This window comes from Garra rufa, chromosome 3, assembly GCF_049309525.1.
Source record: "Garra rufa chromosome 3, GarRuf1.0, whole genome shotgun sequence".
Taxonomy (NCBI): Eukaryota; Metazoa; Chordata; class Actinopteri; order Cypriniformes; family Cyprinidae; genus Garra; species Garra rufa.
This window is the reverse complement of record NC_133363.1, coordinates 66773994-66796493: the sequence shown is the minus strand read 5'-3', so window position 1 is coordinate 66796493 and position 22500 is coordinate 66773994.

The window sequence follows — 22500 nt, the reverse complement described above, 5'->3', positions numbered from 1 at the left end:
GCGGGGTTGAGGAGTGGAGAATGATGAGGAGAACCGGAGTAAATGAAAACGTAAATAGTTTATTAAATAAAACACTGTAACTAATACAAACAAACAAAAACCGGGAGTATAAGATGAGCACATGAAAACAAGCAAACAGAGGTAACAGAATCATTGACGGACAAATGGGGAGTGCACACACAGACTCTTAAATATACTGAAACGGGGGCGTGGTCACAAACAAGATAACGAGGGGGAAATACAAATATGGGCATGACTGAACTAACTAAACATAACCAAAAGGGGGAGACAAGGACTAAACCATATAAGCTAGAAACATAGGGGAAAAGACACTAGGAAAACATGACAGAACACAGACATGATACTGACATTACCCCCCCCCCCCTCCCCCGAAGGCGCGCCCTGCGCCTAATAACATACAAAGGGGGGGAGGGTGGGCACCCTGGAGACCACTAAGAGGACACAGAGGTGATACTGAGGTGGTCTCCAGGGCGGATCAGGGATCTCAGGTGGCCATGGCGGGTCGGGAAGCTCAGGGAGCCATGGCCGGGTAAACAGTCCAGACGGCCATGGTGGATCTGGCGGCTCAGGCAGCCATGGCCGGGACAATAGTTCAGGAGGCCATGTGGATCTGGTGGTTTAGGCAGCCATGGCCGGGACAACAGTTCAGGAGGCCATGGCGGATCTGGTGGTTCAGGAAACCACGGCCGGGTAAACAGTCCAGGTGGCCATGGCCGGGTAAACAGTCCAGGTGGCCATGGCCGATCAGGGGAGTAGCCCCCCCCCCAAAATTTTCTTGGGGGAACCTAGGGTATAGTCCACACAGGAGAGCACGGAAGGGCGCGTAGGAGAGAGCTCCGGCTCAGGAGGGCGCGCTGGAGACAGCTCCAGCTCTGGAGGGCGCGCATGAGAGAGCTCTGGCTCTGGAGGGCGCGCATGAGAGAGCTCCGACTCTGGAGGGCGCGCATGAGATAGCTCCGGCTCTGGAGGGCGTGCTGGAGACAGCTCCGGCTCTGGAGGGCGTGCAGGAGACAGCGTCGGCTCTGGACGGCGCTCTTGTGGAGCGGGCTCTGGACGGCGCTCTTGAGGAGCGGTCACTGCAGGGCGCTCTGGCGGCGCGGTCACTGGAGGGCGCTCTGGCGGCGCAGTCACTGGAGGGCTGGGCGGAACCAGCGAAGACTCTAGGAGACTGGGCGGAACCAGAGGAGACTCAGGAAGGCTGGGCGGAACCAGCGAAGACTCTGACTTGGCGGTAGCCATCTTGGGTGCAGACTCAGGCTTGGTGGCCATCTTGGCCGGGATTTCAGGTTGGGCGGTCATTTTGGCCGAGGGTTCAGGAACGACGGCCATCTTGGCCGGGAACTCAGGTTTGGCGGCCATCTTGGCCGAGGATTCAGGAACGACGGCCATCTTGGCCGAGGACTCAGGAACGGCGGCCATCTTGACCGGGAACTCAGGCTTGGCGGCCTTCTTGGCCGGGAACTCAGCAACGGCGGCCATCTTGGCCGGGAATTCAGGAACGGCGGCCATCTTGACCGGGAACTCAGGCTTGGCGGCCATCTTGGCCGAGGATTCAGGAACGGCGGCCATCTTGGCCGGGGACTCAGGCTTGGTTACCATCTTGGCCGGGAACTCAGCAACGGCGGCCATCTTGTTTGCAGAATCCGACGTGGCAGCCATCTTGTTTGCAGAATCTGGCGCGGCAGCCATCTTGTGAACTGGCGTGGCGGCCATCTTGCTTGCGGACTCCTGCGTGGCAGCCATTTTGCGTGCAGACTCCTGCGTGGTAGCCATCTTGCGTGCAGATTCCGGTATGGCAGCCATCTTGTGAGCTGGCGTGGCGGCCATTTTGGGAGCTGGCGTGGCGGTCTGAGGTACTGGGCTGAGGACCATCGTGGGGCTTAGGAGAACTTGGGGACACGTGGGAGGCAAGGAGGGAGTGAGGTCGCTGGAGTGATATGCGGAGGGTTCTGGCTTTTGGTGAGATGGGGTGACTGTTGCATGTTTCCAGATGGGAGGAGGATTACCATCCTCCACCATGACTTGGAACGAGGAATTACACAAATCGAGAACAAAATTTAGGAAATCTGCTACAGGACGGTAGCAATCACCAGGAGTAATCAAATTAAACAACCTATCATCTTTTAGTCCCATCTGGAAACATGCATTCACCATCTTGTCACTCCATCCCACCAGATGGTAAATGCTCAAAAACTCCTCCACATACTCCTCCAGCGAACGCTCACCTTGTTGTATGTTCCAGAGGAGGTCCTCAGCCCGAGTCATGTTGTATTCGGTCCGTCAATCTGTCACGATCCAGGCGGGGTTGAGGAGTGGAGAATGATGAGAAGAACCGGAGTAAATGAAAACGTAAATAGTTTATTAAATAAAACACTGTAACTAATACAAACAAACAAAAACCGGGAGTATAAGATGAGCACATGAAAACAAGCAAACAGAGGTAACAGAATCATTGACGGACAAATGGGGAGTGCACACACAGACTCTTATATATACTGAAACGGGGGTGTGGTCACAAACAAGATAACAAGATAACGAGGGGGAAATACAAATATGGGCATGACTGAACTAACTAAACATAACCAAAAGGGGGAGACAAGGACTAAACCATATAAGCTAGAAACATAGGGGAAAAGACACTAGGAAAACATGACAGAACACAGACATGATACTGACAGGTAAATCCAAAGGCAGATTTTTGAAGACTGGGCTACAATTGCAGACCTAATTCCTGCCAATGCTCAGCGAGGTGGATAGGTGCATTAAGAGCTGGGTGACATGACTTAAGGTAAGCTTTATCTTATAATATGTCAATATATAAAAACAAAATGCAACTGTATTTGACACATATCAACTGGTTAACTAGTTACTAGTTAACTAGTTGCTTATTAGCTTGTATATTGGCTGTTAATTAGCACTTATAAAGCACATACTGATGCCTTATTCTGCATGAGCATATTCTACATCCCTGAATCTTACCCCATACCTATACTTAACCTGCAGTATTTGAATGAGGGTGGGAATTAATTAGCATCATTTAAACGAATTAAGAAACTTTCACATGAAAGTGCTTCAATGTGTGATTATAAGATAAGTTTCACAGTTTGCATATTATTCCTATGTTTTAGATGCTAAAGAGGAGAGTGTTTTCAAAGTCCTGCCCTCTCTGGAGAAAATGTCTTCAGACCCACAACCACGGAATCCCGGAAGCCATTCATTGACGTACAACCTGGAAGTTTTGTTTGACTTTTTCTACTCTAATAAGGGTGTATATATAAACACAGTGGTGGGCAAAATTATTACAACAGTAGTATTTTCACCATCTAAAAATGGCTTTAAGTCTGTGATTGTTATCTTTTGCCATAGTGTGTCAGTAGCAAATATCAGTTTACATTTCCAAACATTAATTTTGCCATTAATTGTGATAATCCAGTGAGGTCTTTGTTTGCACAACAGCCAATCCTCCACAGAGATCTGATCTCATCATCATTCAGTCTGTCTGGAATGACATGAAGAAACAGAACAAACTGACATGGACTAAATCTAGAAGAACTGTGACAATGTCTCCAAGATGCTTCAAGAGACCTACCTGCAAAGCTACCTGAAAAACTATGTGCAAGTGCACCTACTGTAGGGTAAAAGCTGCTTTAAACGCAAAGGATGGTCACACCAAATATTGATTTAATTTAGTTAATCGAAGTTAATTGATAAAGTCAATCTATTAATGACATTATTTTTGACAGCATCCTCATTTTACAACATTTTTAGACAAGTACTTAAAACTCTGAACAGTACTGTAGCTTTGCAGGTAGGTCTCTTAAAGCATCTTGGAGACGTTGCCACAGTTCTTCTGGATGATGATGAGAACAGATCCTGTGTGGAGCACTGGCTGTTGTGCAAACAAAATGTCACCTGATTATCACAATTAATGGCAAAATGAATGTTTGGAAATGTAAACTGATATTCCATACTGACACACCACAGCAAAAGATAGAAATCATTGATTTAAAACCATTTTTTAGCTGGTGAAAATACTAATATTCTAATAATTTTGGCCAACCCTTGTATGAAGAGTTCAGATGTAAAAGACTAAAAGTGCAGTTTGAAATTTTCTTCTGAAATGAGTATTTATTTCACACCTCTGTGTTTAGGTTCATAAAATACACTTAACTTAAAATGTTAGTTACAGGTATGTTGCAAGACTAAATGTCATATAATTAACAGGTAGGGATCAACATGGTGGATTTGTGCCTTGGGGTTGAGACAACGACATCCCAGACCTTCGCCATTGTTCCAGGCCATGCCATTGAAGTGGACTTGTTGCCTGGGAATTTCTCCGGCGTGCAGTATATCATATTGATGGACATAAGTCTTCATGTGTGAAGTTTTTGAGGGCAACTGTTTTTTTCTGGCCACTTAACATTTAAACACTAACATGTTTTAAATTGTAAGTATTGTCTGGTGGACTCTTTGTTGGGCTTAGGTTTAATGGCACAATGTTTGGAATGATTCTAATGTGGTAATAAATTATTTTTGAGTGTTCTACTGCTGCAATGTTGACATAAAGAATAGGAATGTACAGTGCCTAGTTTACAGTTTTGTGTTAAAAAAACTGATCTACTAAAACCGTTATTTGTGTCTGTAGGGGTTGGACAAAATGTGTGACAGCTGTACCCCTTTTGAAAATTGTATTAAAAAGAAATGTGGAAACTCATTAAATTGATGTTTACAGTTGCATTTTTTGTGTTGTGTAAATTTATTACAGAAAAACAATAATAATTTTACATTTATATAATAAATGTAAATATAAATAAATAATTTTATTTATATATTATTATTGGTAAAAAATAAAGGTAGCAAGGCAATGAGACAGCAAATAACCCAATGTTTAGGTAATCTTTAACCCAGCAGCACAGTTAATCTGACCCACTGGTTGGGTCAAATAAACAACCCAGCATTTTGGGTCAAATGGTTAAACCCAGCACTTGGGTCAAAACAACCCAACGCGTGTTCTGTCCCATAGTTACCCAGCAGCTGGGTTGTGGTTGGGTTATTTTTTTAACCCAGCACTTTTTAGAGTGTAAGAAACAGTTTAGAGAGGAGAAATCAATCTACATATAAAATATTGTTCCCAAATTATTCCACACTTTGTAAATATTAATGTCGTTTCTTTACGATGCAAATACATTAGAAACAATGTATTGTAACAAAAATGGCAACTTGTATCTGATGGACATTTTTTAAATTGTTAACCTGTATGCCGATGCACAAAAGCAAATCGGTAAATCTTACTAAGATTCCTAATTCCTAATATACAGTGGTGTGAAAAAGTGTTGGCCCCCTTAATGATTTTTTTTATTTTTTTGCATGTTTGTCACTCTTTAATGTTTCAGATCATCAAACAAATTTAAATAATAATCAAATGTAACACAAGTAAACACAACATGCAGTTTTTAAATGAAGTTTTTTTCTTATGAAGTTAAAACATAACTGTGGTTTATCACACATGAGTTCAGTTTCTCTAGCTACACCCAGCCCTGATTACGGCCACACCTGTTCGCAATCAAGAAATCACTTAAATAGGACCTGCCTGACAAAGTGAAGTAGACCAAAAGATCCTTAAAAGCTGCACATCATGTTGAGATCCAAAGAAATTCAGGAACAAATGACGAAAGAAAGTAATTGAGATCTATCAGTCTGGAAAAGGTTATAAAGCCATTTCTAAAGCTTTCGGACTCCAGTGAACCACAGTGAGAGCCATTATCCACAAATGGCGAAAACATGGAAAAGTGGTGAACCTTCCCAGGAGAGGCTGGCAGACCAAAATTACCCCAAGAGCGCAGCGACGACTCATCCAAGAGGTCACAAAAGACCCCACAACAGCATCTAAAGAACTGCAGGCCTCTCTTGCCTCAGTTAAGGTCAGTGTTCATGACTCCACCATAAGAAAGAGACTGGGCAAAAATGGCCTGCATGGCAGAGTTCCAAGACGAAAACCGCTTCTGAGCAAAAAGAACATAAAGGCTCGTCTCAGTTTTGACAGAACACATCTTGATGATCCCCAAGACTTTTTGGAAAATACAACTGACGAGACAAAAGTTTAACTTTTTGGAAGGTGTGTGTCCCATTATATCTGGCGTAAAAGTAACACAGCATTTCAGGAAAAAAAACATCATACCAACAGTAAAATATGGTGGTGGTGGTGGTGGTCTGGGGCTGTTTTGCTGCTTCTGGACCTGGAAGACTTGCTGTGATAAATGGAACCATGAATTCATCTGTCTACCAAAAAATCCTGAAGGACAATGTCCGGCCATCTGTTTGTGACCTCAAGCTGAAGCGAACTTGGGTTTTGCAGCAGGACAATGATCTAAAACACACCAGCAAATCCACCTCTGAATGGCTGAAGAAAAACAAAGTGAAGACTAGAAGTGGTCTAGTCAAAGTCCTGACCTGAATCCTATTGAGATGCTGTGGCATGACCTTAAAAAGGCGATTCATGCTCGAAAACCTGAATTACAACAATTCTGCCAAGATGAGTGGGCCAAAATTCCTGCACAGCGCTGTAACAGACTCATTGCAAGTTATTGCAAACACTTCATTGCAGTTGTTGCTGCTAAGGGTGTCCCAACCAGTTATTAAGTTTAGGGAGCAAACACTTTTTCACACAGGACCATGTGGGTTTGGGTTTTGTTTTCCCCTTCATAATAAAAAAAACTTCATTCAAAAACTGCATGTTGTGTTTACTTGTGTTATCTTTGATTAATATTTAAATTTGTTTGATGATCTGAAACATTAAAGTGTGACAAACAAGCAAAAAAAAAAAAATATATATATATATATATATATATATATTCTGGTAATTAGAAATGAATTGGCAGGCCATGGGGGGGGGGGGGGAGCTTATTTTGCTTTTTATAATAGCCAACATGTGTAAAATTTTCTGTATTTCGCATAAGCAGTTTTTTTTGTTGAGTCATTGCACCATCTTGTGGTGTGTACATCTTGTGACTGAGACTCAATTTAATTCATTGAGGTTTGAAGTAGATCAACTCTTGGTATTCTGTCTGGAATGTAGTGAGCAGGGTTCTAGACCAGTTCCCTTCTCTCCTCTTCTCCTACTGTCCTATTTAAATAAATATAACTTAAAATTGATGTAAATGGGCATATCTGTAAACTTTACAATACTGTAATAATTTAGCCACAAAACCTAAACAAAACTTAAAACAAACTTCATTTCAGTGTGAAAAAATGTCTTTCAGACTTTTACTGTGTAGAGTCAAATAGGGCTTAGAACTTTGTTGCAATATAATAATGCTTGGTCTACAAATTCTACAAAAGTGAATTCACCCAAACACACACACACTGTATAACAACACTTCGTCTCACAGATTTGATTATGAAGTACAGCTTGTTGTCCTTTTGATAGTCAGGCGGCGTTCGTGTGTGTGAAAGATTGTCGAGAGTGGCCTCTGTCACGCCTTCACCTGCCGATGGCTGACGAGACCTGTATGTTAGCATATCCTCACTATTCTGTGTATAAGAGTAACTTCTACTACAGGGGGGAGGGACAGGTAGAGACTGGGTCTGAGTGTGATTTCAGTTTTCAAACATGGCTAAACAAACTAAATAGGCATGAGAATGTCTGAATTTTATAAGCTGCAAAGCAAGATAACTCCCTCACAGAAAGAACAAACTCTATACAGATAAAACACAACAGGCACTGGCTTATACAAGAGACGATATCCTAACACAAACATACAGCACATGCTTGCATGGACACTGTATCAATTACTGCCTTACACACACCAGCGACTTCTCTTCATTACTAATTTCTAATTAACTTGTGTACTGATGCTTGTATCTCAAATAGCAAACAATGGTGCTTTTATCTGGGGTCATGACATTTCAGGCAAACAAAGCGGCGGTCTGATGTGAGACTGATGTGGTCGTGATGACACTGGCATTTCCACGCCACACCGATTTATCTGCCTGACAGCGTCAGTGCTGATGTGATTGTGAAGTCATCACCTTTATTCTAGTCAACAACTCACACAACTTGCTAACTCGTTCTCCATGTTAGCTGCACACAAATAGTCCCTTTTTTGTCAGCAGAAGTCTGCTAGTGTCACGATCAGGCTGGTTGAGGAGTGGAGATGGAGAACCGGAGTAAATGAATACAAAGAAGTTTATTAAATAAAACACTGCAAATGAATACAAACAAACAAAAACCGGGAGCAAGAAGGAGCACATAAAACATCAGTAACATTAGCAACGGACAAAGGGTAGTGAGCAGACACAGACTTAAATACACAAAAGACAAGGCGTGGTCACAAACGAGATAACAGGATGACGAGGGGGAAATACAAATATGGGCATGACTAAACCAAAAGAACATGAATCAAAAGGGGGACACAAGGACTAAACCAAAGGAACTGGAAACATGGGGGGAAAAACACTTGGAAAACATGACAGAACAGGACAAAACACAGAAATATTCCTGACAGCTAGATGATGTAAAATAGGCCTAGACATGTTATCTGGTGGACTTTTGCTGACAAATAAACAGGGAGATCTGGGTGCAAGTAGAGGTCTGTGCAGGACTGTTTTTTTTAGTCCCGCTCCCACAAGGTTTTATTCCGCACCTGCTCCCGCTATATATTCACTTTATGTTCACCCGCTGCCTGCTTAGAATAATTTTCTTACCAACCTGACCGTTCCCGCTACATTTAGATCTCGTTTCCAGAATCTCCTATTTAAATACTACAGAAAGAAAGAGATAACAAATTTTAGGTTGCACAAAAATTTTATTAATTTTTATCCGTCTTGTCAAGATGCTTTTAACACTTGTCAACACGGAAAATGTGCTGCAGAAGAAAAAAAATAAATGTAGGTACAAAAAGTGTAGCCTATTTGTTATTTTTATTCAAAATACAAATGTAACATTTTTCCGTCAACACAGTAGGAAAAGTGTCAATGAGAAAAATAAAAGACATCTGTCATTTAAAATTATAAGCAAAAGAACAAAACCGTTGACTTGTAGCCATTGCAAAATTAAATAACTTTTTAACTTAACAATTTAACAAAAAATGTCCCAACGCCGATTTCAACGTCTCTCCTACGAAAGTAAATATATAAATATTTATGCATCACGCAAAGGTTAATTCGCGCAAGAAATCTGTTCGGGTCCCGCGGCGAGAGCCACAGGATTGCAGACCTCTACTTAGATAACACTTAATTTCCACATTTACTTACCATTAAAAATCCACTGTCCTGTTTCAATTTTTAGAGAGTAGATGCAACTACCTTTACTGATGGTCTGGAACTAAGTTCCAGACTTAGTCCCCCCCCCCCCCAGTCTACTGTCTACGGTTATGGTTTGCTCTTCTACTCTGGATCTGCCTTTGCTTGCCTAAGGTCCCTGTGGAACCTCTGAGCCTTCAGGTCCCCCATTAGAGCAAGGTATCTAAAGACTTCTTCCAGGTAAGGTCTCCGGAAGTTTTACTTCTCGGGATGCCCCTGGACATTCGTGGCTGGACACCCTGCCTTACAGGCTACCTTACTGAGAACTCGCCCTGAGGGGCTTCCTGTTTAGGCTATCCACCCAATTTTCATGCATTTATTTGGGTGAAGGCTCCCTCTTGTGTAGGAACAGAGCGGCTCTCCCCAAGCCTTACACTAGTGGACTAGTAGTCACCCCTTCGTGGAGCGGGCTTGATTGTAAGGTGTTTTTGCAGGACCTACCGAGATAGAAAGCACAGTCCACTTTGTGTTTGTAATAGCTAATTCCCCTCGCAGTACACCCCCTAGACCCTGAGAGCAGGGGACACTGCTGTTCAAGTGTTTAGCCCCATGGTTTCCCCTCACTGCCTATCACTTGGAGCCCTGTTGAGTGAGCCATTTTTGGCACACTATTTCTAAAATCCATGTTATGGTAAGTGCACACACTAGTCTCTGGGAACTTTTCTAAAATCCATGCAGTGGTAAATGTGCACGCAAAGCCTCTGCGCACTTTTCTTTTCTTTTGTATGGTATGGGTTGTGTGCTAGACTTTGTTCCCATTCTCTGAGTTGGTTTAAGCCCCGGTTACCTTGGGCCCCACTCCACTTATGTATCCTCGCTGATACCTCTTGAGCAACCTAGGACTTGTCGAGGCATTTCCTAGGCTAAGTTCCCCTAGTAACGATTTTCTTAAATTTATGTTTATGGTAAGTGCACATGCAAGTCTCTGGGCACTTTTCTAAAATCCTGTATGGTATGGGTTACACGCTAGACTTCGTTCCCATTCTCCGTGACTTCGGCCCCGGCCTTCTTTGGGCCCCACTCTACCTACATATTATTGTAGTGAAACAGATGTATTGTTGTAGGTTAGTAGTGCGGGCCCTGTGTGGGCATAGTGAGGGCTTCCTAGGGGCTAAGTGAGGGCTGCCCGTGCAGGGCCAGTGCTAAGGGGCCAACATTTTGCCAGTGAGCAAATTTTCAGGGGCCCTGCCCTGGCAGCCCGCTGGGGGCCCTTAGGCTATCCCTAAGTGGGCCTGTAAAAGGCCAGTGCAGACTTGTTTGCAAGGTAAATCAACTCAAACCAGCAGCCATGCTTCAAAACATACCTAACCAGCACATGCTCTTTTTTTAAACAGGGAATACACTTTAATCTGGTTACAATTATCTCCTTGAGGTGCTCCTCATTTGTACCGTAGGTACACTTGTGTAGGTGATAGCATGCGTAGGTACACTTTGGATAAAATCATGCTAAATGAATGAATGTAAATGTGCTGCATAAGTACATTTAAGATTTTAAGATAAGGATTATTTAAGATTTTAAGATAAGGATTTTATGAATTTTACATATAAACGTATACACTTGCAAGTCCTTTTTTCCCCTCAATTTATAGTATAGTTTATGCATTCAAGAGTGTTTTTCTTTCATTTTGTCCCACACAAGATGAAGTTTTCTTTGAACTTCATGTGACTTGATCACTCTCCTGTTGAGAGCTGCCAGCAGCAATAACAGGCTTTTGAGATGAATGTGGGCATATGTACGTGAGCAAGTGTGCGTGTGGGTGGCTGTGTTGCTTTTGGCCGCAGGGTTTGAAGTCTCTGGGTCTCTTCGAGCTCTAGTTTGTTTAATTTCCTTCCTCAGTCATTGATCAGCAGCGGCTCCGGTGGCGGCCATTTTGTTGCAGCGTCTGTGCGGCTGCAGTGAAACTGTGAACGGCAGGGGCTCCAATATGTTACACCGTGACTGTCCATCAAAGTCATGCTCCCAGGCAACCCTGTCGCCTGGCAACCCTCACAGTTCACACACAGAGAGAAAGTGCATCTCTCTACAAACCCCTCTGTCTATCTATGAGGTTTCCACATCTCATATTAAGTTCAGTTTGGTCTTTCCTGGATTTCATTGTTTCAGTGGTTGTAAACAGTCTTCAGTCTTTTTCAGTAAACATTTATGTTTCATATTTCATATATAATTTAAATAATATGCTAGCGTGTCAAGTGTATGCCAGTTTTCCGTCAGTCTTTCAGGGTTCACAATCAAAACTTTACCCTAACATCACATCCAAAAAGCACTTTATTTATGTTTTTTTATGAGACTTTGTGACAAAAACAGAGTGAGTAGTCATATAGTTGTAAAGGCAGCTCTTGCTGTTGTAATATGACAGATATTGCAGCGGTGAGTGTTGGATCAAGCGTGTGTGGGGGTGTGTGCGCGCTGATGGAATCTGAATTGCGTGTGGGGCGTCAGGGCTTTTACACACTTCAGCCGCAATTACCTGCTAACAGCTGGTTACTGCACAGCAATCAGCAAACCATTAGCACTCCACATCCAACCTGACTGATAGCTTTTTCTCTCTTTTACACGTGTTCATCCCCCTCCTTTCTCTCTTCACAGAATGCTGCGTTTTTTCATAGATCTTTAGCAAAAGCAACTGTTACCCTATGTGCGATCACACTTTTCCAGTCTATGTACTTATTTTAATCCTTTTGTTGTTTTTCATCCTATCTTCACCTCTTTCCTTGGGATTCCTGAGGGTCAGAGAGAAACTGAAATGTCTTATTGGCTGTATGTCGTAAGATGATGAGTGTACAAATACCTGATTCCCGCTGCTTGTGTTGTATAAAGGGTTGTCAAGTCTGCAACTGCTGCAGTGGGTTGATTTTCATCTGTGGGTTAAAGGTTTGAAATATTGCATAAATTACATTTGACTGAAATGCTTGTAATGAAACATTTTGCATTCTGCCTATGATAAAACTGCACCAGATCTTAAATTTTGTGAAGGAGGGCAACTGGTAGGAAGCGTGTTTATGATCAATGTGCATAACAGTGACTGTAAAATATGTGTTTTAGGTATGGACATTACATATTTTGAGTTTTGACTTGCCATTGGCCTAGTTTTATCACACAGACTTGGCAACCAAGAATTATAGACCAAACACAAAGTAACACTGACTACAGCAGCAAGCCTAGTGCTTATGTAACTCCATCATTCATCAGGAAGCACGCTATACTTTTCTGACCACCCACTCCCACCTCGCAGTAAAAGTAAAACTGCCTGTTTCAGCAAGATTTGCGTTGAGTCCCACAGGATCCCAATCCCAATAAAGCCCTCGGGTACACAATAGTTTTTATATTGTTTTTATATTTAGTTGTATATAAAACAATAGAGGCCAATGGAATGATCTGATTTAGATTAAAATAGTAAAAAACTTGTTTGATGTGATTTTCATGTAACATACAGACACAGCAGACGGCTGCCTGTGGTGATCGCTACAAGTGTTTTCACCTCAAAAGTTAATTGTGACTTTATTTCTCACAGTATATCTGATCATTTTATTTTAAAACTTTATGTAACAGCTATTCTATTTTTTAAAGGGGTCATCGGATGCCCATTTTACACAAGCTGATATGATTATTTTGGGTCTTAATAAAAAAGTCTATAACATAGTTTGATTCAAATTTCTCAATGGTAAAACAACCCTCTATTTACCTTGTCAAAATCAGTCCGGTTCAGAGTGAGCCGTTTTGTTGCATATTTCTTTAAATGGTAATGAGCTCTGCTCACCCCTTCCCTCTCTGCCGTGGGATGTAGAGCAGACTGTGAACTTTAGCCACATTTAACCGTGAAACCTGCTAACTTGCACATTATCAGGAAAGGCAATTTGCAAAGTTTCATTAAAAAAACCTTATACTCACTTCTTCTGTAGGTGAAGCAGGATCACGAATGATTTGGTGAACATAGACGCATTCCCTTCAAAAACTAAATGTGTCTTCAGTGGCTCAGATGTTGGGAGTAAATGATGACTGCTGTGTTCATTATTACATCCAGCAACAAAACACCTCAATCGCTCAATCTGAGACTTTCTTGTCTATGTCCCTGTTCCGGCATCGAAACAATGGCGGTCGGACTGTTCACAGCTCACTCTTAAATTAAGTCATTAATGACTTAATTTAAAAAAGGGGTTATGATTTATATGGATTTTTTAAAAAAAGCACTGGGTGGATTTTTATCACTATAGGGTGGTTGTGTACACACTGCCAACACACATTTATGTTCAAACAACATGTATAAGTGAGTTTTGCTTCCGATGACCCCTTTAATTGTTTAAAATGATTGGTTATGTTTAGATTTAGGGAAGGGGTTAAGGGATGTAAATGTATCTATAAAATGTAAAAAGTTAATAAAAAGCAAACTTATGATATTAAAGCATTTGCAAATATTTCGCATTTCTATAGCTGTAAATAAATAATACTGCTTGCATTTTAGACATTGTCAGTACATGCACATTGTATGTTTTAGCTTTTACCAAAGCATTAAAAAATGTTTTTGTACCTGTAAATTTTACATATGCTATGAAATACATAGGAACTGCAAATGTGCCTAAAAATGCAATGCTTTATATTAAAAGCAGAAACTTAGTTTTAATTTGGCAAAGCAGATAAAACAATAAAACTATATTCCTAACTGAAGAGAAGAGAACAGAATAAAAATAAACTTCTCCAAAAAATAAAACATGAAAAAACTAGTAAAAATGTTTTTACTAGAGGCGAGAGAGAAAGAGAGAATCAGTGAGCCTTGGCTTTCATTTCCACACTGCTGGAGCTCTAGATTATTTCACACAACCAGGACTAAACACACACACACACACACACACACACACACACACACACACACACACACACACACACAAGAGACACTGTGCATCACAAGGTTAGCTGATCATAAAGCAAAAACATGGTTTCTACAAACTAAACAAAGTTGGTTGCTTCATGTGTCTGTCAGGGGTCAGATTTACACAGGTGAGTGGTAAAACTTACTGTTAAATTTTATTTAGCTTGACCTACTTTCCATTTTAAACCCCTATTTCTGGCTGTAGCCTTTGCTCTGTTTTTTTGTCTGTTTCACATATAGAGCAAATTGCTTTGGGTTTGAGTGAACACATGTCTTTGTAACTCACTTTCTCTCTTTCTCTTTGTCCTATAGGCTGTAACTGTTAATAGGCAATAATGTGTGAATGGTGCATGGTTTAGGGAAGCATGGCCTGGGACTGCAGGTCTTTTAGCTGGATTCAAGCAGCAGACGGAGGACAGGAGTGGTCGATCGCTCTGAATGTTGATGTCTGCAGAGACAGGCAGTTATAAGAGATGAAGACCTGGCTATGGATCGTAGGATTCACTAGGAAACGTGCTAACTTCTGCATTAGCTAGGTGCCTGTTTAAAATGGACTAAGTGTCTGTGCTGTAAATGGCTTTGACTTCAGTGTTTTAAATGGGCAATGTCAGTTCACTGAATGGCAAATCTGTCTGTCTGACTGCTTTAAATGGACTAGATTTCTGATATGTATGAGATGTTGATGGAGTTAGCAGTTATAAACGCATTTGTGTGGCAACGTTTGGTGTCGAGAGAGAGATTGGGTATGTTGTATACTATAGTAATTGGTGTGGAAGACATAATCACACACTCACTACTTCATTCCCGTACTTTTCCCAAATGTAAAAGAGAGATTTGGCAGCTATAATATAGGCATTAAAATACCAGCTGTTTTTAAATGTTAAAATTTTTGCTCATTTTTGCTCTACACTAAGATATTTAGCATATCTAACTGCATACAATAACAAAAAAATATATTGGTACTCAGAGAACTGAGTGAATGACAGAAGGGAACATAAAGACAAATGAAGCTCCATCAAAGACATTAGCTTTGACTTTCAAACTGTTCTTTTGCATGTCAGCGACTGTGTGAAATTATGATCCGCTGCAGACTGAAATCCCTCAGCCCTGGTAAAAGATTCATAAACACCAACCATTCGCCAAAAATGCGCTGCGGTTTTGATTGCACTTCGATCTGGACATTTGTGTCAGCCGAAGGCAATTACTGTGTCAGACTGATATGAACAGAAACAGGCCACTCTGCAATGAGAACACCTACTGACAGCCCCATTAATGTCATGCTAATGTCAGCGCTTTGCTAACCCCATGTATGCATATGACTCAAAAGCTAGCAAATGCTCAAGCCAGTCAGACAGTAATGGATTCACAGGCTTCCAGATTCCCCTTTCTAAGAACATTTCAGACCAGAGAGTTCATACTTTTTAGAAAATGGCCAGCACCATTAGACGTCATTAGATAGTGAATGCGGTACGCACACATCACCGCCAGCTGACGGTTGCAGCTACGCTGCTATGAACTTCTGCTCACATTCAGACAATTTACTTTGGTTTTCTGTGCCATAAATGTGACTGACTGCATGATATATGATATCTATGTAGAAAGCTGTTTTTGCTCCACACACAGGAGCGGTAAGATGAACTTACCCCGATGCATGTGCAGAGCTGCCACAAAGGCAGATGGTTGACTGTGAGGACAGTGTACAGCATCAAAAATTTCCCACAAAGCGCAGCCGTCCATGTCCACTGGTCTCTAAAAGCTTTGACTTCTCATCGCTCTCGTACTCTCTCTTTCTCTGAGAAGCACCTTGAGTGAAAGACTGTCTGGAGGACGGGGAGAAGAGTGAAGGTTTCGGTCTGTGTGATTGGCACGGCCTGACATTACAGAATGAGTCCAGGGGTTTGGAGGGTTGCTGCTCTGTCTGCCACTCGTCAGTTTGCATCGCTAGCCCACCAGGCCTCAGTGCGCATGCTGGGTAATGAGCGATAACCGACTTTAGCACACCAGCTCTGTTGTACCCCCCTCTGTGAGCAATTCCTGTTTCTCGCGGTGGAAGGCCTGAGTCGACGTGCATAAAACCATCACAACGTTTCTCAGCGCGTTCGCATACAGCACCAGACAGAGATTTGGCTTCTACTTAAATGTTTGAAATAGGTTTTGTAGATGATATATGAACTTCTTTGCAAAACAGAAAAAGAAAATGTGTGTGTTGTGGTGGTTCATCATCACATATGTTCCTCCTTCACTAGAGTTTAAGGTCTTAATGTCCAGAATCTAGAAGTTTGGCGACTGTGGATTATATTAAACATTTTTGGTCACTTGTGTTGACTTGATTATTTCTATTTTTTAGATTTGATATTAATAGAAAAAGATGAGCGTTAGCGTTCAGATCTTACAGCTTTGTCAAGTGATGTCACTTCTGTCTTCTCAGTCCAATGCGAGGTGATGATTTCTTTCTGTTTTACCTTTCTCTGTCAATTAGGATCAGCACAGGGAGAGAAAAAAGGTTGAATAGATTCTTCAGACACACGCAGTGCTTGACTTCAGTGCTCCCTCATACTGTGAGTTGTCAATAAAATTAAAGGGCCGTATAAACCCAGAGAGACGAGCCACTCCGACACCCATCAGACCTCATCCTTGTCCCCGTCCCCACTGATAGCTAGCCAGATCCTGGGTGCTCTGCCTCATCTCTGGACACACCAACTTATTTTTTTACTACTATCATAACACATGGAAAAGAGTCTGTTCTCTAGGATCAGGTTTGTCTTCACACACTGATCATAGGATACCTCTTTTGCACAGTATCTTGCACTATATTGTATAGTATTATGTAAAGTACTTATATAGTCTGTCTTAGGTTACGTGTATAGTCAACTATTTATAGTTATGTATAGTTAGATTACAGCATAAGTAAGCTAAATATAGATTTTAAAAATTGCTCTTACTTCTAGTGTTGTATGTTTATATTTGTTTATTTATGTAGCACCGTGGTCCTGCGAGACACAACATTTCGTTCCACTGTATGTCCACACATGTAGCGGAATGACAATAAAGCTCGACTTGACTTGACTTGACTTGAATGTCCTGACCTTTGACACATGATGCCTCTTTGCTGTGACTGACTGAAGTCGTCCTACACTTCAGCGCTCCCTCATACTGTGAGTTACTAGGGTTACTGAGAAACAAATGATAAAGCTTGGCTTATTAAACATCAGGTCACTTTCTACGAAAGCACTTTTTGTAAATGATATGATCACTGATCATAAGCTAGATGTGCTCTGTTTGACAGAAACCTGGCTAAAACCAGATGATTACATTATTTTAAATGAGGCTACCCCCCAAAATTACTGTTATAAACATGTGCCACGTGTAAAAGGTAAGGGGGGAGGTGTTTGCACAATTTATAGCAATATGTTCAGTGTTTCTCAGAGAACGGGCTTTAAGTATAACTCGTTTGAAGTAATGGTGCTCCATATAACATTATCCAAAGAAACAAGTATTAATGATAAATCTCCTGTGACGTTTGTACTGGCTACTGTATACAGGCCACCAGGGCACCATACAGACTTTATTAAAGAATTTGTGATTTTCTATCCGAATTAGTGTTGGCCGCAGATACAGATCTGGCCATTAAAAATGCGTCTTTTTTCACGCGGCAGCCTGCAATTCAGCACGCGTCGCCACGCGGCGGCCTGCAGGGGCTTTTTTAGGTTTTTTTAAAACGTTGTTGCGCTTCATATAATATCCACCAGGTGGCGCAAGGAACAACATTCTGTGGCCAAGCCCTGCACAAAGAGGGCTATTTGGACAGTATTTATGTCTGTTGTTTCAATATCTGGCGCCATAATCGGTAATTCATTCTGTATGTAACGGCAAAGTATTTATAATTTCGTTTCCTTTTTATTAAGTTAATTTAGAAAAAAAAATTGGAGCATTTTTGTTCGTTAAACGTAAGCTTTTTGTTTCTTAAAGACCAAGCGGCAGACAGTGAGTTGACCTACTCTTTCAATTTGCCTTCTCAAATCACGAATTGGCTAAACTAAAATCCATAGATGTAAAATAAAAGAAATAAATAATAATAGATATAAATATGCGCTATTAGGTGCATATCCAATCGTTTGTGCGGAGAGAGCAAAACACATTTTTAGGACATGAAGGCTCAAGCTCGATCAGTTACATTTTTTTTTCAGTGGAAAATATTTAACCGTTATTTTTTTGTCAGACATGATAAATAAATATGTAGAAAGACTTAAATTACTACTTAACGAAAAAAACAAATAGAAAACAAAAACTGTTTTTATTATGTAGCTAGTCCATAGAGATGCATTTCTCTCTAAAGGCGCGCGTCCAACGAGGATATGAGGACTGTTAACTGCATCATCACTGACTCAGAAAACAGTAGTTTCTAAATAAATAATTAAAATATCTCCTTACTATTAGACAGTCATGGTATTTACTTTTGCCAGTGTTTTGTGGTAAGCTTTAAACAAGGAACCCTTCCAAGCTGTGCTGAACGTGCGCTCAATGCTGCTAACAGGACCGTCATGGTAGCCTGGTCTCGTGGTTCCTCCAGCGCTGCAATTTTTTTTTAAATCACCACTGAATGTCTAAAATATAATTTTAGCCCGCATTTGATCTTTGACGGACTAAAATGCAGGGCTGTAATACGTCTTAAAAGTGGAACATGGAAATATAATGGATGTACTGCGAAAAAAGTTTTATACTCGACATTGTTTCCAAATGGTTAAATGTGAGATTCTGGAAATGAGAATTAAATTTAGCGTGTCGGGTCGGGAAGAAAATTATTCTAAGTGGGTATATATAGGCTATATATTCTAAGGGTATATATATAGTTAGTATCATAGGCGGAGCGTGTGTAAGGCTGGGGAAGGCTTGACCTGGGGCCAAAAAATGCCACTAAATTGGACATATTCCCCTGCCCAAACAAAATCAATATATTACGTCTGTTGACAATAAAATGAAAATGAATAGAAAATGTAAATTGCGGCATTACATTAAGATCAGATAATCTGCACCGTAATTCTTTTTAGGCGTTTTTACAGTGTTATAACGAACCACACACGATTCTGTTGGGTTAGGAATGCAATGTCTATCAGAAGCGTTCAAATGAGTCTTGTCAGTTTTGTTGAGTGCGCGCAACTCTTGATTTTTAAAAAAATCATAAACAACAAAGCTCAGACGCACCTAAAATGTAGCTATAAGTAAGAGATTCGTTACACAGGGAATACAACGAAATCATGGTTTACATTTAAGATACAAGTTCATTTAAGATATAAGATAACATGTATATTGAAAAGTTCTTTAAAAGCATCTGGATGCAAAAATAGTATTTTTTAAAGGTGTTTTTAAAGCATTTGCTTTATGGATTAAAATACTAATAGGCTAATAAATAATTTGCATATCGGACAAAATTGCGTTGCAGCAAATCCTCTAAATTTTAAGATATATAGAACAGAGAAACATAAAATCTGAAAATATAAGCAGCTACAATTATTAAAGTTTTACATATACTCTATGCCAGTATAATTTGTAATTATAATTATTTTATAGTATATTCTATAACATTATAATTTTAATAGAATTATAAAATAAATATAATCAGCCCTGTTTTAGGCTTTTCCTTACTTTTATATTTTAGACATTCATCAATAATGGAGATAAATAGAAAAATTTCTCGCCATTTCTAAATTGGACGTGCCTTTATATAGAAATATCTTTAAATCTTTAGGCCTACAGATTACATAATGAACGTTTCTATTTTCGATTTGAATTATTTCGTTTTAAAGTGGTAATTTAAAGCTTTTGTTCATTGTGAAGCGATGTTCAAGAACAGACGGCAGAAAGCGCATCTTCTGTTTTCCTTTATTTTATAAACGCATGAGTTGTTTATAGGCTATTGTGAGTGCACTAAAATAAAAATGGACCCGTTACAGGTCAGAATGATGTATTACTCCTATACCTTTATAAGCAAAAATGAAGAAATTATTTATTTATTTTCACACAAAAAAAGTGATTGCACTGGTGCCTCCATTTTTTTCACAACCTTTCAAACATCTAACCTCACAATTGTTAATGAGGGTCGTTCGTGTCACTTTTAAACTTGCCATTTCACCTTTCACCTTCCCCCCAACCTATGAATAAAGGTGAGAAGAGCTGGCTTGGCTCCGGGGGGGGGTGAAGTGCTAGGGGTGTCTCATTTCTCGTTAGGTTGGAAGGGTAGGGGGAAGGGGAAGGGCCAGATAGGCCTCCAAACAAAGAATTTTCGGGACCTCATTTCAAACGAAGGGCTAAGAGAAATTTCCATTTTCCAACATGCCTGCTCACTCGAGCAAGCAGACTTATAAATATAGGTAATTTTTGCCATTAATAAGGATATTTATGACAATTTTTCATTATATGTATATTACCTTTAATCTTGTGTTTGTGTTTATGGTGTTGTTCTGTAAATAAACGTTTGCAAAAAATCGCTAAAGTTTGCTAGCAGATAGCACTGTTTGCACTGATTGATATTACAAAATATATTTTTATGTCATATACACTTGACTGCAAGTTAGAAACATGGAAGGCCATGTGGCGAGGGAATTTCCCACACCCCAGTCATTTAAATCAGTACATAATAATGAAAAAAAAAAAAATACCTTACAATTAAAAAGAAGCAGATTTTTACCATCTGAAATTTCTTAAACCAGTGAACCCCTGTAAACATTTCAGTCCAAGGATCCAGTAAACCAATGCGCTCAAATTGAAAGTTCAAAAGGAAATTCAATGGAGTAGAATTTAACACTTTCTCAGAGTTAGATTTTAACACTTTCTGGAGTTAAAATATTAATCATTTGGAGAGTAATTTTAACTCTAAAATTTAGTTAATTATAATTTAAACTCTTTAACCAGTGTTAAAAACACTTCTTAGGGTAAACACAATATGTTTTATGTGGAAATGACTACACTGAAAGCCATACTCTCAACTAGCTGCTTTTATTTCAGGAAATACATAGATTGGATTTTGAAATTCCATGCATGTAAACACTTTGAAATTAACTGCTGTCATAAAATACTGTAAAATCTAACAGCAAAACATTTACATTTAATACATGTCTGCAGTGCCAACAAGAAATGTTTAGTAAAATTGTATACAGCATAGTCAAAAACACATCATTGCATTATATAAAATCAAACCTGAATAATTATAAAATAGTGCAGTAGTATTGTGTAACCAGAGGTAGATATACATCAGATGAAGTAACAAGAAACAACTCCACAGTGATACCAGGATACATTCCATGAATTAGTTTGAGGCGCCTGAATAAAAACAAAACTGAAAGCTGAAGGATGGAGCACAGAGGACAGAACTTAACATTTTGCTTAAATAAGAATACTGCTTGTTCAACTGCCTTGCTCTCAGTTCTTTGACTTCAGTTCTACCTATATCATTATTATATACATTTGTCTTTAAAAAAAAATATGTACAGGCTGGACAGAGCATCATGATACTTTACTTTACTTGAACAGCTCTTCAACAATACCCAAGGTTTCACATGACTGACAAGGCGAAACTTCTCAGTCCAAGACGATGTAAAAGGTGGAAACCTGTGCTTTTGATGTCCCTGAGGAAAGATGATATGGCTGAGGGTTTTCTTTAGTGGCCAGATGATGGTCATCAATACTTTGGCATGACCGAAACACAAGATAAACATCCCTTTATAAACAATAGGCATTAAAGGAAGAGTCCACTTCCAGAACAAAAAAATACAGATAATTTACTCACCCGCTTGTCATCCAAGAGGTTCATGTCTTTCTTTTCTTTCTTCAGTCACAAAGAAATTGTTTTTTTTTTTTAAGAAAAGATAATCGTTCAGACAAATGTAAAAATATATATTTTTTTCAATAACATTTTGAAGTATTATTTAATACTTACCAGTCCTTTGACATCCAAAAAGCAAGAAAACATGTAGTACATCAGCTGAGCCCTGGTCATCTTTTTTCAGTGTTGTTTTATCTCAAAAACTTCTGCTGGACTACACAATAACATCAACAACATGTTATTTACAAAATAAATCATAAAATTACAGTCACTTACTCTTTATTAACTGATTACTAAACACATAACTCACCTGAATTGAGAAAATCTGAGAAACAAATTTCGTCCAGTTTTACTACTACTTCCCTCCATCCAGCACTTCTGTCAACATCCTGACAATGAAGAGAAAACATGTAATTTAAAACAACCTGTTAGTGTGATTGAAAATGCAAAATGTTTAATATGAAAGCCACGAACTCTCATAGGTCACGAGTCACT